This window comes from Balaenoptera borealis (assembly GCF_965194805.1).
Source record: "Balaenoptera borealis genome assembly, chromosome: 8".
NCBI lineage: Eukaryota > Metazoa > Chordata > Mammalia > Artiodactyla > Balaenopteridae > Balaenoptera > Balaenoptera borealis.
Genome location: NC_138865.1, coordinates 95798802 through 95812666, shown reverse-complemented (window position 1 = coordinate 95812666; position 13865 = coordinate 95798802). Strand labels below are relative to the sequence as shown.

At 41.3% G+C, this 13865-nt stretch overlaps 2 long non-coding RNA genes across 4 annotated transcripts in view; one reads left to right on the top strand and one right to left on the bottom strand.

Moving 5' to 3' along the window:
* The window catches only part of LOC309634296, a 514820-nt gene that overhangs the window by 460822 nt on the left and 40133 nt on the right, over nt 1-13865 (bottom strand). The window lies entirely within an intron of this gene.
* The window catches only part of LOC309634323, a 36534-nt gene continuing 25860 nt past the window's right edge, over nt 3192-13865 (top strand). The window contains exon 1 of the long non-coding RNA XR_014247981.1: nt 3192-4924. This is a non-coding gene — a long non-coding RNA (uncharacterized lncRNA). The remainder of the gene's footprint in view (nt 4925-13865) is intronic.

The following is a 13865-nucleotide window of genomic DNA, read 5'->3' as shown; positions in this document are numbered from 1 at the left end:
TCTCCGTGGGAGATTCAGACTTGGCACTGCCCTCACCATGGGACACTTGGGATAAGAATGCCACTTTATGTGTGAGAGTGAGGGCCAGTACTCCTGGTTTTCATCAAGAATGAGAGGCACTGGGCCTGACCCATAGACTGGGGTGGTTCATCGTGAAATGACAGCGAGGTTTGTTAAACTTGGAAATTGCTTATTAAACCACCGTGTATTAATACATTTATAACTGTACATATTCTCATCCATCTAAAGTGGAAATACGTATATGGAGAAACATAAAAGTTGAGAACATAAACCTGATTGGACTGTTGGAAACTGCAGCAGCAGGATGACATACTGGAAATAATTTAGAGTTTAAGCTATAATTTAGAGTTTAAACTCAAACCTGAGTTCAAATCCAGGCCCCCATTAGCTGACTATCTTTGAGCTCACCCTCTCTGAGCTTCAATTTCTTCATCTTCAAAATAAAAATGTTAATAGATAACACTTTTCAGCACTGTTGTAAGAATGGAACGCGATAATTCCTGAATGATGTCCGGCACAGCACAGTAAATGCTCAAGAAATGGCAAAGGTAATGACTATTACAGTATCTGGCTTCAATTAAGAAGGCAGGAAGGGCTTCCCTGGTGGCGCAGTGGTTGAGAATTTGCCTGCCAATGCAGGGGACATGGGTTCGAGCCCTGGTCTGGGAAGATCCCACATGCCGCGGAGCAACTAAGCCCGTGAGCCACAACTACTGAGCTTGTGCGTCTGGAGCCTGTGCTCCACCACGGGAGAGGCCACGACAGTGAGAGGCCCACGCACCGCGATGAAGAGTGGACCCCACTCGCTGCAACTGGAGAAAGCTCTCGCACAGAAACGAAGACCCAACACGGCCAAAAATAAATAAATAAATAAATTTATAAAAAAAAAAAAAGAAGGCAGGAAAGTTCCTAAGAAAGGCTTATTTAAATGTTCTTAGTAAATAGGACTAATACTCCCCAAATGACATAGTTCTGTACTCAGGTTGCTCTGAATATTATGCTTAAAAATATTATAGCTTGTATTTTCACATTGCTTCTACGCTCAAAGCTTCTTCAAATGAACTCAACATCACTGTGTGTAAAGTATGGCATAAGGTTCATTATCTGCCCATTTAACAGATGAAGAAATTAATGTTATACCTAGAGTCCTATAGTTAGTGAGTTAAGCTGAGACCCTGTCTCTCCTCCTCATGGCCCAGAGCACTTGGTACTACCCTGGACTTTATGTAATGGTCTTTTAAAAGTCAACTCTAACATCCTGGGGAAGGAAGAGTCCCAATTAGGAAGCTACAGTGGAAGGAATGAGAGCAAGGGCAAAAGATGCTGGGGAAGAAAACAAGAATCTAACAGAAGGATGGTGTTTCAGAGTGCATACAAATGCGGTGTGCCTTTAAAAAGGACCATGTCTATACCTCTATATTGCTTACTATCTGAAGCTAAGCCAGAGGGATGTACATAGTGAGATTTTTGTCTCATTTCAGGAAGGATACAGGATAAAGATTCTGTGCCAGTAATCTTCCTTGGATTAATGGTTTCTCTTTTATCTGCTGTATTTCTGCTCAGATGTCTCTTCTCTGAATGAGTCAGAGGAATGCAAATGCTGGGTGCAGTCCGCCTGAAATATTTAAATCCAGTTTTGCAATGTTTTGCAGGTTTGGAGGGAAAAATTACACACATACACACATACACACACACACACACACACACACACACAGACACACACACACAATGGAGGGATGGCAGATGAGAATTACAGATATATCAGCCAGAAATACAAAAATGTGGTATTTCAATTTGACAACAAACTCATTTTTCTTTTTCCATTTCTTTGTTTCTCCAGATCAATGTTTAGATGCTTGATGTGAGTGGAAGGAATCTGCCACATTCGTTTGTGAGACTCAAAATCCCATCAAGAATGTATCTGACTACATGGAAAACTGATTTTATTTTGGCTCCCAAATGACAAGACTTCATTATGCAATGAGTACCTCCCCGGTGGAAGCATTCTCTGCACACTGATAGAGAGAAGGTTGGACAGGGTAGACAGTTGGACATGACTTGTGTGCATTTTCTTGATCCCTCCTTTTATTGATACACTCTGGACTCTTTATTCTCACGTTCAGTCATAGACTTGCTGGCAATGTCTCACTATTGTGACTAAGAGGGCTTCTTCTAAAAGGAAACTCGAATGGCATTAATATTCAAATCCTCTGGCTGGGTCTGCAGTGGCCTGATGGAGCTTGCACAGAGCTTCTGTGCTGCCAGGGAACAAATCTTGGAAAATACAGCTGAGTAAATTGGGATTTAGCATCGACCCCATGTGCAATACTTAACATGAAACACTCATAATGAAAGTTCTCCTCCAAAGGCTTTTATTGCTGCCAGAAAGAGTTTCTACCATGTGAACCCAAGGACAGAGGGAGGCTTTCTTATTTTCCTTTCCACCTCATGTGAAAGAATAATCTCATGCCTTCAGGACAAAGGCTTCTTTAAACAACAAAGTGAAATGCTTTCAACATCCATGAACATCTCCCAACATCAATGAGATTGCCATTCACAGATGAAAAGTGGGGGGAAAACACTGGGCATGAACAATTGGTCAATACAGCATTACCCTCAAAAACCAGAAAGCCAGAATTTGAAATGTGAAACATCTCCCACTCCTAGTAAATTAGGATTGATGAGTTCCCAGGGACGTTCAACTTCCTTTGACTTTACTTGAGTGATTTATAACCCTTCTCCATGCCATGGTTTCTGCACTTTCTCCTAGCATGTACCTGAACTAAGGCTGGGAAAGGCTTGGCACAAGGGCACGAAATCATACTTCTTTTTCTCAAAACGTTTTCATAAATCGGTCAGCGGAATTCAATTCAACATTCACCAAGCACCTAGACTGTGCAGGTGCTACACTAGGTCCTGGGCCACAGAGATTAGCACAACCGGGCCCTTGCTCTCAGAGAGAAAAAAAAAATTAAGTCACTCGAGTGGAGGCTTAAAGATATTGTATTAACCGTTGGAGACAAGGACAAAAGGAAAAGAGGCCTGGTGAGGCCCCAGTCTCTAGACAAGCAAATAAATACACCTATACCTCCAGGAACACAAAAATATGTTGACTTTGCCAAATCAGTTTGTTGGGCTTCTACTACCCATGCTCCCTATTGATCAAGAATTGATTTATGTCACCCAAGGGTCTACTTTAGAAGTTTACACGTTGTGAGAATGGTCAGACTTCAGTCTCTCCGAGCGAGATTTCTGTGGCCCCGGCCTCTGCCCAGCAGTCAACTCTTCAGTTCATTCCCTCCTCAGAAAACCACTGAAAGAATCCAATTCTCTGAGGTCTCTGGCAGCTGCAGACATGATACAGGTCCTCTTTGGACCCCACTGAGTCCATCAGTAGACTATCAATTGTAGGGTCTAAATGAGAAGGGAGAAGCAGGGCAAGGACCCTTTCTCAAAGAGGTTCAGCAAAGTCTTTTCCTAGTGGGGAGCTACATGTTGCCTGGTACAAAAATGCAAACCACACTGTGAAACAACTAGCAATTTATATTCCCTTGGAAGGACTCCAAATGTTTCTGTCATCCTATGTGTGTTCTCCAGAACTGAATGATGATCAAGGTACATATTAGATACCTCTAATAAATAAATATATATATATATACACACACACACACATATGTATGTATATATATATAAAATGAATATATTTTATATATATTAGAATAGAATATATATGGATATATTTACTATGTATTAGAATAGAATATATGAATATATTTGATATATATTAGAATATTTTAATACATATATATAAATATATATATATACTAAAATCCCAATTTCACTCATTCCAAATTACCCGCGGAGTCCTCTTAGAGAACCAAAAGTAGTTCACCAAAATGCCTTTGCTCTCTTGACAGCAGAATTCAAACCATCATCTATGCTACGGAGAGAGAGATTTTATATCCAAAGACACATCTCAGCCCACCAAATTAACCTTCTCTGGCTAAGGGAGCATGTTGCTGAGAAGGGTTTTTACAGGGCTCCTTTAAACGAGATGGAAGCTAATTTACTCTCTTAAATGATATGGAGGCCCTGGGTGGCGCAATGTGAAAAATGACTAAGTCCACTCATGCATCAGACAGGATAATTCTGGCAAAGTTGGTGCTGACAGCATTAAAAAACAATGATGGAAGAGTCTGGCCTTGTTGTTGTCATTTTAATTGTCACTGGGAGTGACGAAAAATGCATTTCCTGCTCCTGCATCCTTACCGCTCAGCTTTGTAATGCCTTAACTGGGCCCGTGTCACTTGAAAGTGTGATTTAAAAAAAAAAAAAAAGGAAAAGAAGTATGTGTGTGAACGCATGAGAGATAGAGGAAGTGGGAAGAGAAAGAGAGAGAGAGAGACAGAAAGAGAGACAGAAAGGGACAAGAGAGCACTAGTATCAGAGAGAGATAATGAGACAAAGAGAAAAAAAATGATAACCAAACAAGGATTATTTCAGATGACTCTTCCTGAATATCAAACACAGAGTGCTGTTAGTAATCTCATGGAAAAGGCAAGTTTTTGCAAATCAAGGAACCTGCAGTGTTTCCAAGATCCACTCTGAGTTTTCGGGCAAGACAGCCCAGAATTTCTTGTTAAAAGCTTAAGGGCTCAATTTATGCTAAGCATTCAAGGAAATGTCTCATCCAAACAGGATATCGTTTTTCATATTAAAGAAGCAAACCGATCTCAGAGCATAAATGTTATTATTCACAGTCGCAAAGCAACATGACATTTACTTTCTCTTTCTTCATAGGGAGGGAAGGAGGAGGCTCTCCCTTCTTTGGGGCCAGAAGAGGACTCAGAAATCCTGTTTCTACTCCTGAAAGAAATACATTTATTTCTCCCAACCCCAGTAGGTGAGTCCACAAACTTCCTCCACAGCGTTGATTGCTTTGATGGGTCAGTGTACAGTATGTGCATGTTGCTTTTCAACATACATTTAGGGGAAAGAATCAAAGCTAATTTCAGTGTGTGAAAAGCTAGCAGATTCCATTAGTGATTGTGACTTCCCTTCAAAGTGATAAGGCTTACTGGATGCTGGTTCTCAGAACTGAATGTCCAAATGGGAATTTATGATGTAGAACTTCAGTTTTATCAACCACAGGCTTCAACACACATACAAAGGGAGAAAGACATATTTTTCCCCCTAGCAGAAATGTTAAAGTTAACCCAGAGAACCACTTGTGCATGTTTTCCTCATCCCTCACCTCCCCCGCCAACCCCACCCACATCATTTTTTCCTCTTCAAACAGGTGAGGGTGGAGAAGGGGGTCATTGGGATCATCATATCTGGTTTTCACATTGATGGATCTGAAGGAATGCACATTCCATGAACTCACAATGCCTCTTCTATAGACGACCACAGCAAATCCCGGAAGCAATTCAGATGGGACTAGACCACTGCCTGAATCTCTGAATTGCCCTTATAACATCTATATCGGGTAGTATTCTTAATTATCTTGGTCCCAAAGCCCACGAAGTCATTTCTCATCTTTATGGAGAGCAAGCCCAACTAGAGCTTTGAAAAAGATTTGGTCAGTGATACTTCATGGTTGTCATTACATTCAAGATGCACCTGACCCATAAATGTACATAAATAGACTACTCATGTGGCCAAAGGAAAAAAAAAAAAAGGCATGCACTGCTAAATTCTATTAGGATGGAGCACAGTTTATAAGAAAGTTTGTTATGAAACAGCATGTGGTATTTCCACCTATAAAACTGGGTGGTCTCCATTTAATGATATGTGATTTTATTTTCAAGACAAGATTTACATTACTCCAAATATGAAGAGTTCATAGCTGGGCCCACCAGTTTCACATATTAAAAAAAAAAAAAACAAGCCGGGATTCATGCCAGTTTAACATGATCTCAGGCAGAGTAACAATACCCTTCCCTGTTCCAGGTCCAGGAGAAGAAAAACAGAGTCCCTGAGAGTGATACTGGAACCCCTCCTTGTTTGATTTGGCCACAAATTCCTCTGCAGCTATTGTTTGCTGTGTGTTCAGGCATGAGATGCTATGGTCAGTGGAAGACATGAAGACACAGAGTGAAGCAAAAGATAACTAATGTTTACTGAGTGCTTACTATGTGCCAGGCACAACTGATTATCTCTTTCAATCCTCGGAGTTACCCTATGAGGTAAATATTCCAATACCCACTTTACAAATGATATAATGGAAGCACTAAGTCTTGCTCACAATCTTATAGCTGGGAGATTGTGGAACTGAGAATAAACTCAGACCCTATACCATCTGATTCCAAAGCCTATGTTCCAGAAGACTCTAGAGCAATGGTTTTCAAACTGTGTACCGGTATTTTAGGTGTTCTTCAAATGTTTGATTTGAATTTTTAAATATCTTTTGAAATATCTTAAAACTATGATTAAAAAAAAAAAAAAAAACAAGCGGTACATTCAAGTATTATATACTCAATGATAACCTTTTGGAGACTACCAGGATATTAACTCGTTTAATCGCTAGCTGACTTTACGATAGAACATGTTTATATAATTTAACATTTAAAGTACACATATACTACCAAAATGATGCTTTTATCAATTTCATATATTGAATTTGCATAGAATTTGTATAGGCTAAAAAAAGCAGTTTTGAAAATTCCAGCTCTAGGGCATGCATTCTCAAGGAGGGGATGGCAATATAACTCCCAAGGGGATAAAACTTGGTTCTTGAGGGCCCAAAATCTTAGCTACTGCAATCGTTTTCCCCACCTTCCCAAGGGTCATAGTACATAAACAAGCATCCAATATTTTTGCGGTATTAAAATTTCATGGGGGGAAGGGGACTAGGAAAAAAGTCTCAAAAGTGCTTTATGGAGGAGATAATGAAAAAAAGGTTGAGAAATACTGCTCTAGGGTATTAAGAATTTCAGAGAATCTGAAACAGAAAAGAGGAAGAGCTTAGTCCTCATTCAGCGTGAGCAGCCTACTTAACTTGAATTGTAACTGTGGGGCGCTCTCCTTGGAGAATAAGCCTGGCTTGTTTGCAACCTGAGGATTTGCTCTCCATAAAAGGCTTTTATGAGCAACAATCTCATTGCTTCTGAGAGGAGACTTAGCAACTTGAGCCAGCCCCCTCATTTTGCAGAAGGAAAAACTGAGGTCCAGAGAAGCAAAAGGCTCGCCCGAGGACATCGTACTGTTTATGGCAGTCTGAACTCAAACTCAGAACAGCACCCTGCACGGGGTAGGCGCCCAAATGGTGTTTTGTCATACGAATAAGGGAAGGGGAAAAGTGACTTTAATAAAGAGATTTCATTGGAAAGATCAGGTACAAGAATTTTTGAAACCAACTGTATGCTGACTGCCTATTCCACATCACCTACTGGTAGGGGAAAAGAGGGGAAAAAAAAATAGAATCTCACCACCTAAATTTGCCCGGTGGCTGGAGACCTCAAGGAGAAACGTCCCACCTCTCAGCCCCTGCTAAAGTGGAACAGCGTCAGCAGCCAACGCAAGTGAGTTCTTCCTCTAGCTGACCCAACCACACATCTTTCCTTGGTTTGTTTGTTTTCTTTTTTTAAAGCTCTTACAGTGCTCCTAGGGTAGTGCCATCTGCTGAAGCGGGATGAACAGGTAGCTTTAAAATGGTGATAGCTCTGGGAAATGATAATCACTAGGTCATAGAAAGTGGCACTGCAGTGTATAAATAAGATAAGTAAAAGTGCTGAGGATGGCATATTTGCTTTAATAAAATGTGGTTTCCCTCTGTGTGGAGAATGCCTTTCTCGAATGCCTGGGGAGAGAGGCTGAACTACAGACCAGAAACACACAGACGGTTCCAGAATCTGGCAATGAGGGTGGGATCAGAGGGGAGAGGGATGAAATATGACTTACCGAGACACAAAAGGAAAGGAGTTGGACCGGAGCCTTTGTGTTGAATTGCTGAAGCAATGGAATGAGATCAGAACTTCCAGGTCTGATTCCAATGCTCCCTTTGGTAGAGGCAATAACGCTGCAGTAAAAAGAGCAAGGGCTTGGGTTACAGCACAGCTCTCCCTTAACTCTGTGACCTTGGGAAACTCTATCTCTCTGAATCTTGATTTTCTCTTATATGAAAAGGGGATAATATCTCACAGGGTTATTGTAAGGTTTAAGTTAGAGATTTTATGCAAAGCACCAACCATAATACCTGATATACCTTTGGCATTTAATAAATAAATAGTAGTAACGATGATGAGGATGTAGGTGTCCGAGATGATGCTAGTGGCGATGATGATGGTAATGATCGTGATGAGCCACAGGCCTTTTCTAGAAAGTAGCTATACATACACACTGAGTCCCGAAGGTCACAAGCAGCTTAGAAGCTACCATGCCCTGTGAGATATGCCATTGGAAAGTATAACTCATAGAGCAAGAATTCCCTTTGCAAAGCATTCCAGTGAGCAAGAATTAAGTCTTGAAAACATGAGCAGCTTCTGAATTTTTGCAAATATATCATCTTACTTGGGCTTTCTGCAAATGCAAAGCATTTTCACTGATATTCTCTCATTGTATCCCCATACCAGCAATGTGAGGTTGCCGGGGCATGTACAAGATACCCATTTAACAGGTGAGAAAACCCGAAGCCTCAGGAGGTTTTAGTCATTTAGTTACTAGCTCAGTGTTGCACAGAGAGGTGGTACCTAGACCAAAAGCCTGGTTGTCTGCTTCCTATCCCCATGGTACACTGAGCCAACTACTTAAACATTTCCACCTGGAAACAAGCATGGAACTCACACAGGTCAGGTGCAGTTGCGCCCTTTCTGCTCTCTGCATCCTAATGTGTAGTCATCTATCCTCCACCTGACTCTTTCCATCTGAGTCAGCACGGCACTCTCCTTAGTCATCTACTTACTTCTGTGTCCTCCACTCCTGACTCAAAGTAGAAAATCCAGGAGAGACTCATGAAAGAATCTTTCCCTTTGGAAACCAACAAAGTGAGATGTCTATCAAACCTGGCACATAAATGGCATCATCTGACCACGTGTGATGGCTAGAGGAGCAAGCCTGAGAAAGCTCTGGAAGGCTTTGCTGTACCCCAGTAGACAGAAGAGAGCTGACTTCAGTCTTCAAGGTATCATCCCTTGCTGGGCATACTCTTTCCCTACCCTCAAATGCAACTCTGATCATATAAATGATGTATCCTCCTCCTCACAGCAATCCTGTGATGAAGATGAGGCAGTGTCCTTTCTTCAATCGGGAAAACTGAAGAATCACAAATAGGGCATCATATGCAGAAACACACAACTTCTTAGTTGGAAGACTATGTCTTAAACACAGATTTCCTCACTCCAGCCCCATGTTCTTTGAACTATACCAAAGTATACTATTGCCTGCATCAATTGGAAATCTTTTGATGGCAATAGCAGAAAATCCAATCCAAATCTTCTTAGACAAAAAGGTGAATTTTTTCTTCTCTCTCTCTCTCCCTCTTTTTTGTCTGTTTGTTTGTTTGTTTGTTTCAATAACTAAATAGTTCAGGGATAAGTCTGGTTTCAGATCTCAGGTTAAAGTCTGAGTTAGCCCCCTCCACATAGTGTGGTGCCCTAACAACCACAAGTTCTCTTCCCATTGTAGAGGCAGTTCCATTCCTCAAATCCTCATGGCACCATCCTCCCTGGGAATTGTCTCTGCAGTTCCATAGGCTGGTGACCTCCACTCTGATTGGACTAGCTTAAGTCGTGTCCATCCCTGAACCAACCGTAATAGGCAGAAGGAAGGGATACTTTGGTTAGTTTAGGCTAATCAGAGCCCACCACTCGAGTCAGGGGTGAGGTCAATCCCACTGAGTCCACATGAATGACTCTGGTGGAGAGGTACTTTCTTACAGGAAATTCAAGGTGCTCTTATCATGAAAGAGACTTAACAAAATCTGGGCAGAAACCCCACAATGACATCCAATCCTTTATTCTACAAATACCCTTTGAATTCCTATTGTGTGTCAATTTCAGGGAAGAGGTAAATTTTAATAAAGGAAAAATCAATGGCTAAGCAGAATTCAGTCTAGCGTATCTGGACCCAATCTTCAGCCGCTTCCCCATTTTAGCCTCTAACTCAGCCAAAATGCTCTTCTGTCCAGAGCCTGAGCCAGGCTGTTGAAAGGCACAGCAGAGTGGTGAGTTCAAATTGTTTTCTATTTGCAAGGCAACTAGAATCCTAGAATCATGTCTTATACAGCAGGAAGGGCAGTTACAGTGTACCAGTTAAGAGCACAGATTCTGGAGTCTGACTGCTTATGTTTGAACCTTGAGTCAGCCACTCCCTAACTGTATGACCTTGCAAGTTGTTTGACCTATCTGGACTTCAGGTTCTTCATCTGTAAAATAGGGATAATTATAGTCATCTAAGGATATTTGGAGATCCCAAATGAGTTAATACAGAGGTCAGCTAACTTTTTCTACAAAGGGCCAGATAGTAAATATTGTAGGCATTGTGGCCCATGTAGTCCTGTGGCAACCACTCTACTCTGCTATTACCGTGTGAAAACAGATACATGAACAAATGAGCGTGACTGTGTCAGTATAACTCTATTTACAAAAACAGGTAGCACCTAGAATCACCTGACACCAAGTAAGAGCTCAATAAAAGCTCAACAGATTTACAGCAAATAACATTTAACTGTTTCTTATTCTCTTTCACACACTGTCACTCTCTCTCAATGGACTCTACCCACCGTTCCTTGACTCTGCTGGTTGTAGATTTATTATTTCTCATATGTATGCATTAGTTGCTTATCTTTATTTATTGACTTAGTGACATAGAAGATCAAGAAAACTCTCCACTCCTCTAACTGAATGACTCATCACATGTTTAAATTGTCTTGTCCCTGTGACTTAAAGAGGAAACATTCAGCAAAAACCTTGGCATGTTGCACATGACCCAGTGCTGGGGTGATTTATAGCAAGTAAAGAATAATAACTGCTATTATCTGCTGTAAATAAGCTCTCAGCCTCATTAGTGAATGCTCACTTGCAGACATTCACTCCCATCAAAACGATTCCTTATGTTACAAGTCACCCCTCAAGTTTCCTCTTCTACAGCCTCGCTCCAGGTCCAGAAATCACTGCTCGGACTTCATGGTGCTCAGCCATGCTGAGAGGTCTCAAGAGACACAAAAACAATACCGGAGTTAAAAGTTAATTCTTCCTGCTGGGTTAATAATTAGGCAAAACCAGTCTGAAGCAAGGAGAAATCAGTGTGGCTGGAGTTCACAGTGAATTAGTGAGGAAGGAGGCAAAATAAAGAATTACAGAGCTGGAATATAACTGCTAAGAAATCCACCTTTCGCTGGGTGTGAAAGGAGAGATGACAAGGAAACCCATTCAGGAGCCTTCACTAATAAACAGCAAGGAATCCCCAAATTCAGACTCAGATCCCTGTCTGTGAGAAGGCTTTTTAGCTAATCCAAATGAATAACACTGCTGTTTATTGGTGAGACAGAGACAATGACTTAAAACTTGATAAATTATAAAATGCCTCCCCCCTTAGTACCTCTGCTGGCAGCCTAACTCACTTTATTTTATACCAAGGCATCTTTCCCTTAATTCAGCATCTTCCCCCAAATTTGTCTGATAAAACAAAAACTCTATATCTCACTTGTACATTTTGTTAGGATGGCTGCAACGCCCAATCAATATGCACCAATCTATATGCACGTTACCCAGAATGCCAAGTGACAACTCTGGGAAAAACAGGAAGGAAAAGAAGAGCTGATGATTCTCTGCTTATTGGCACAAAAACACACTGCCATACTTATGTCTTTCAAGAAAAAGGTACATAGGTGAGCCCAGTTATGACCCATGATTTTGTTACCAGGAAAGGAATCAGTGGAGTTGGGAATATTCCACATATTTGGGCAAAACTATACCAACCAGAATACCGTTCAGAATAAAGAAGCTCCCATCCGCTGTACTGCCCTGTACAGACGTAGACAAATACCCCCAAGGCACTTAGTGTAGTTAGTCGGAAATATACCAAGGCCAAGATTAAGTTTGTAAAGGGTGAAATGCCACAGATTCATTGGTCATGCTGCTGGTGCCGCCTACAGCCAGTCAACCTAGGAGATGCACACTCAATTAGCCACAAAATCCATAGCCCTTCTCTGCACTTTTTCTGCAAGTAGAGCTCCTGGCATCATCCAAATACATACAGCCTCTCCCATCCACCCATTTCCCCAGGACTAGGGTTGAGATTTTAGTGGAAGCTGCTAAGAAACCACAAAAGTCCCAATAGCCTAGAGAAAATTGCATGGGTTTTAAAGTAAGATAGGGTCAAGTATGCTTTTCAGCGCTGCCCTTACTAACTGTAGGACTCTGGGCAAGTTACGACTCTTGTTTCTTCATCTGTAAAATAGTGATAATGATAGCTACCTTCCAGTATAGCTATAAGAATTAGAGAAATACTTGTTAAGTATTTAACATACATTAAGGATTCAATAGATCATTTTTTTCTGGAAATACAAGTTATATGGGCCTGAAGTGTAATTCCTCCAGCCTTGCTGTCTGCTCCTCCCAATGTTGGCACATCTTTTGGTCATCTCAGGAACCAGAGGAAAGGCCAGGATCCAAAAGACGTAAGAAGAAGAAAGAGAAGGACAAATAAAAGAAGAGAGGGAGAACCAACAGCAGCAACTGATATTTACAGTGCTTACAGAGTACCAAGAATTGTTCTAAGCTGTTCATATTTATTAACTCATTTCGTATTCATAGCAACTCTGTAGGGTGGTACCATAATTATCCCCATTGCACAGATCAGAGGAATGAGACACAGAGCAAGGAGTATGTGATTTGCTCAAGGCTTCACAACTAGTAAGTGCCAGAGCCAGGATGCAAACCCAGACAGAATGGCTCCAGGGTGTGCCCTAGTGACTATGGCTCTAGGACCCAAAGAAGCAAATGGAACCTACTCAACTAAAGACATCAGAGAGCTTTAAGCCGTAGGCACTCCTTTTTCTCCCAGAGGCACTAGGATGTAATTTTGAATATAAAACAGGTAACCAAAGGGCTTAAAAATACTCTCTGACGTGAAGAATTCAGAAAGGGCTGTGATGGTACATCCACTCGTTCAAAAAGGTGCCCAAGTAAGCTTGTGCATGCTGCCATCTGTGTCTTTTCAGACCAACCAATTCCAAATCACTGGGGAAAGTGAGGAAGCTTAGCAGCACATTGGTTCTTGCCTTCCCTTCCATGTCCTCTTCTGTCTCTAAAATCAATTAGACATATGGTTGAGTGTTCTTATTGCTTGAGTGGTACCTTTGAATATTGAAGATGTATGGAAGTGACAGGTGAAGGCATCTTCATTGTCTAATCCTTGAGGGTGGAAATACAGGCAGACTTACTGGCCAAAACCAAGAGGGAGACTTGATTCAGATGTCAGGTTCTCCAAGGTTCCCTCCCAGAGAGGATTTGTTGTTGATGTTACAGGTGTAGGAGGTGAAAAGCAAGCATATTTCCATGTGTTCAACAATCTCCCAAACTAAAAAGCCCCACAGAATTTAAATACACTCTAAGGTTCACAACTACAACCAAAATATTAGCTTCTGTCCCATTTCTATGGTACAAATAATATGGATTTAAAAAGCACAAAGAGATTGAGAAGGGGAAACTCCAGAGGTGGCACAAAAGAAATGTCCCACAGCTGGGGACAGCCAGGGGAACCTTACAGGAGTTAACCATTAAGGTCCAACTCTTCCTGCCCAGGAATAAGAATAGAATGATGGAATAGTGTTGGCTACAGTGTGGGAAAAGCCAGGATACATGCCTTCCTACTGCAGTATTGGTGGGAATTACTCAGGAAGG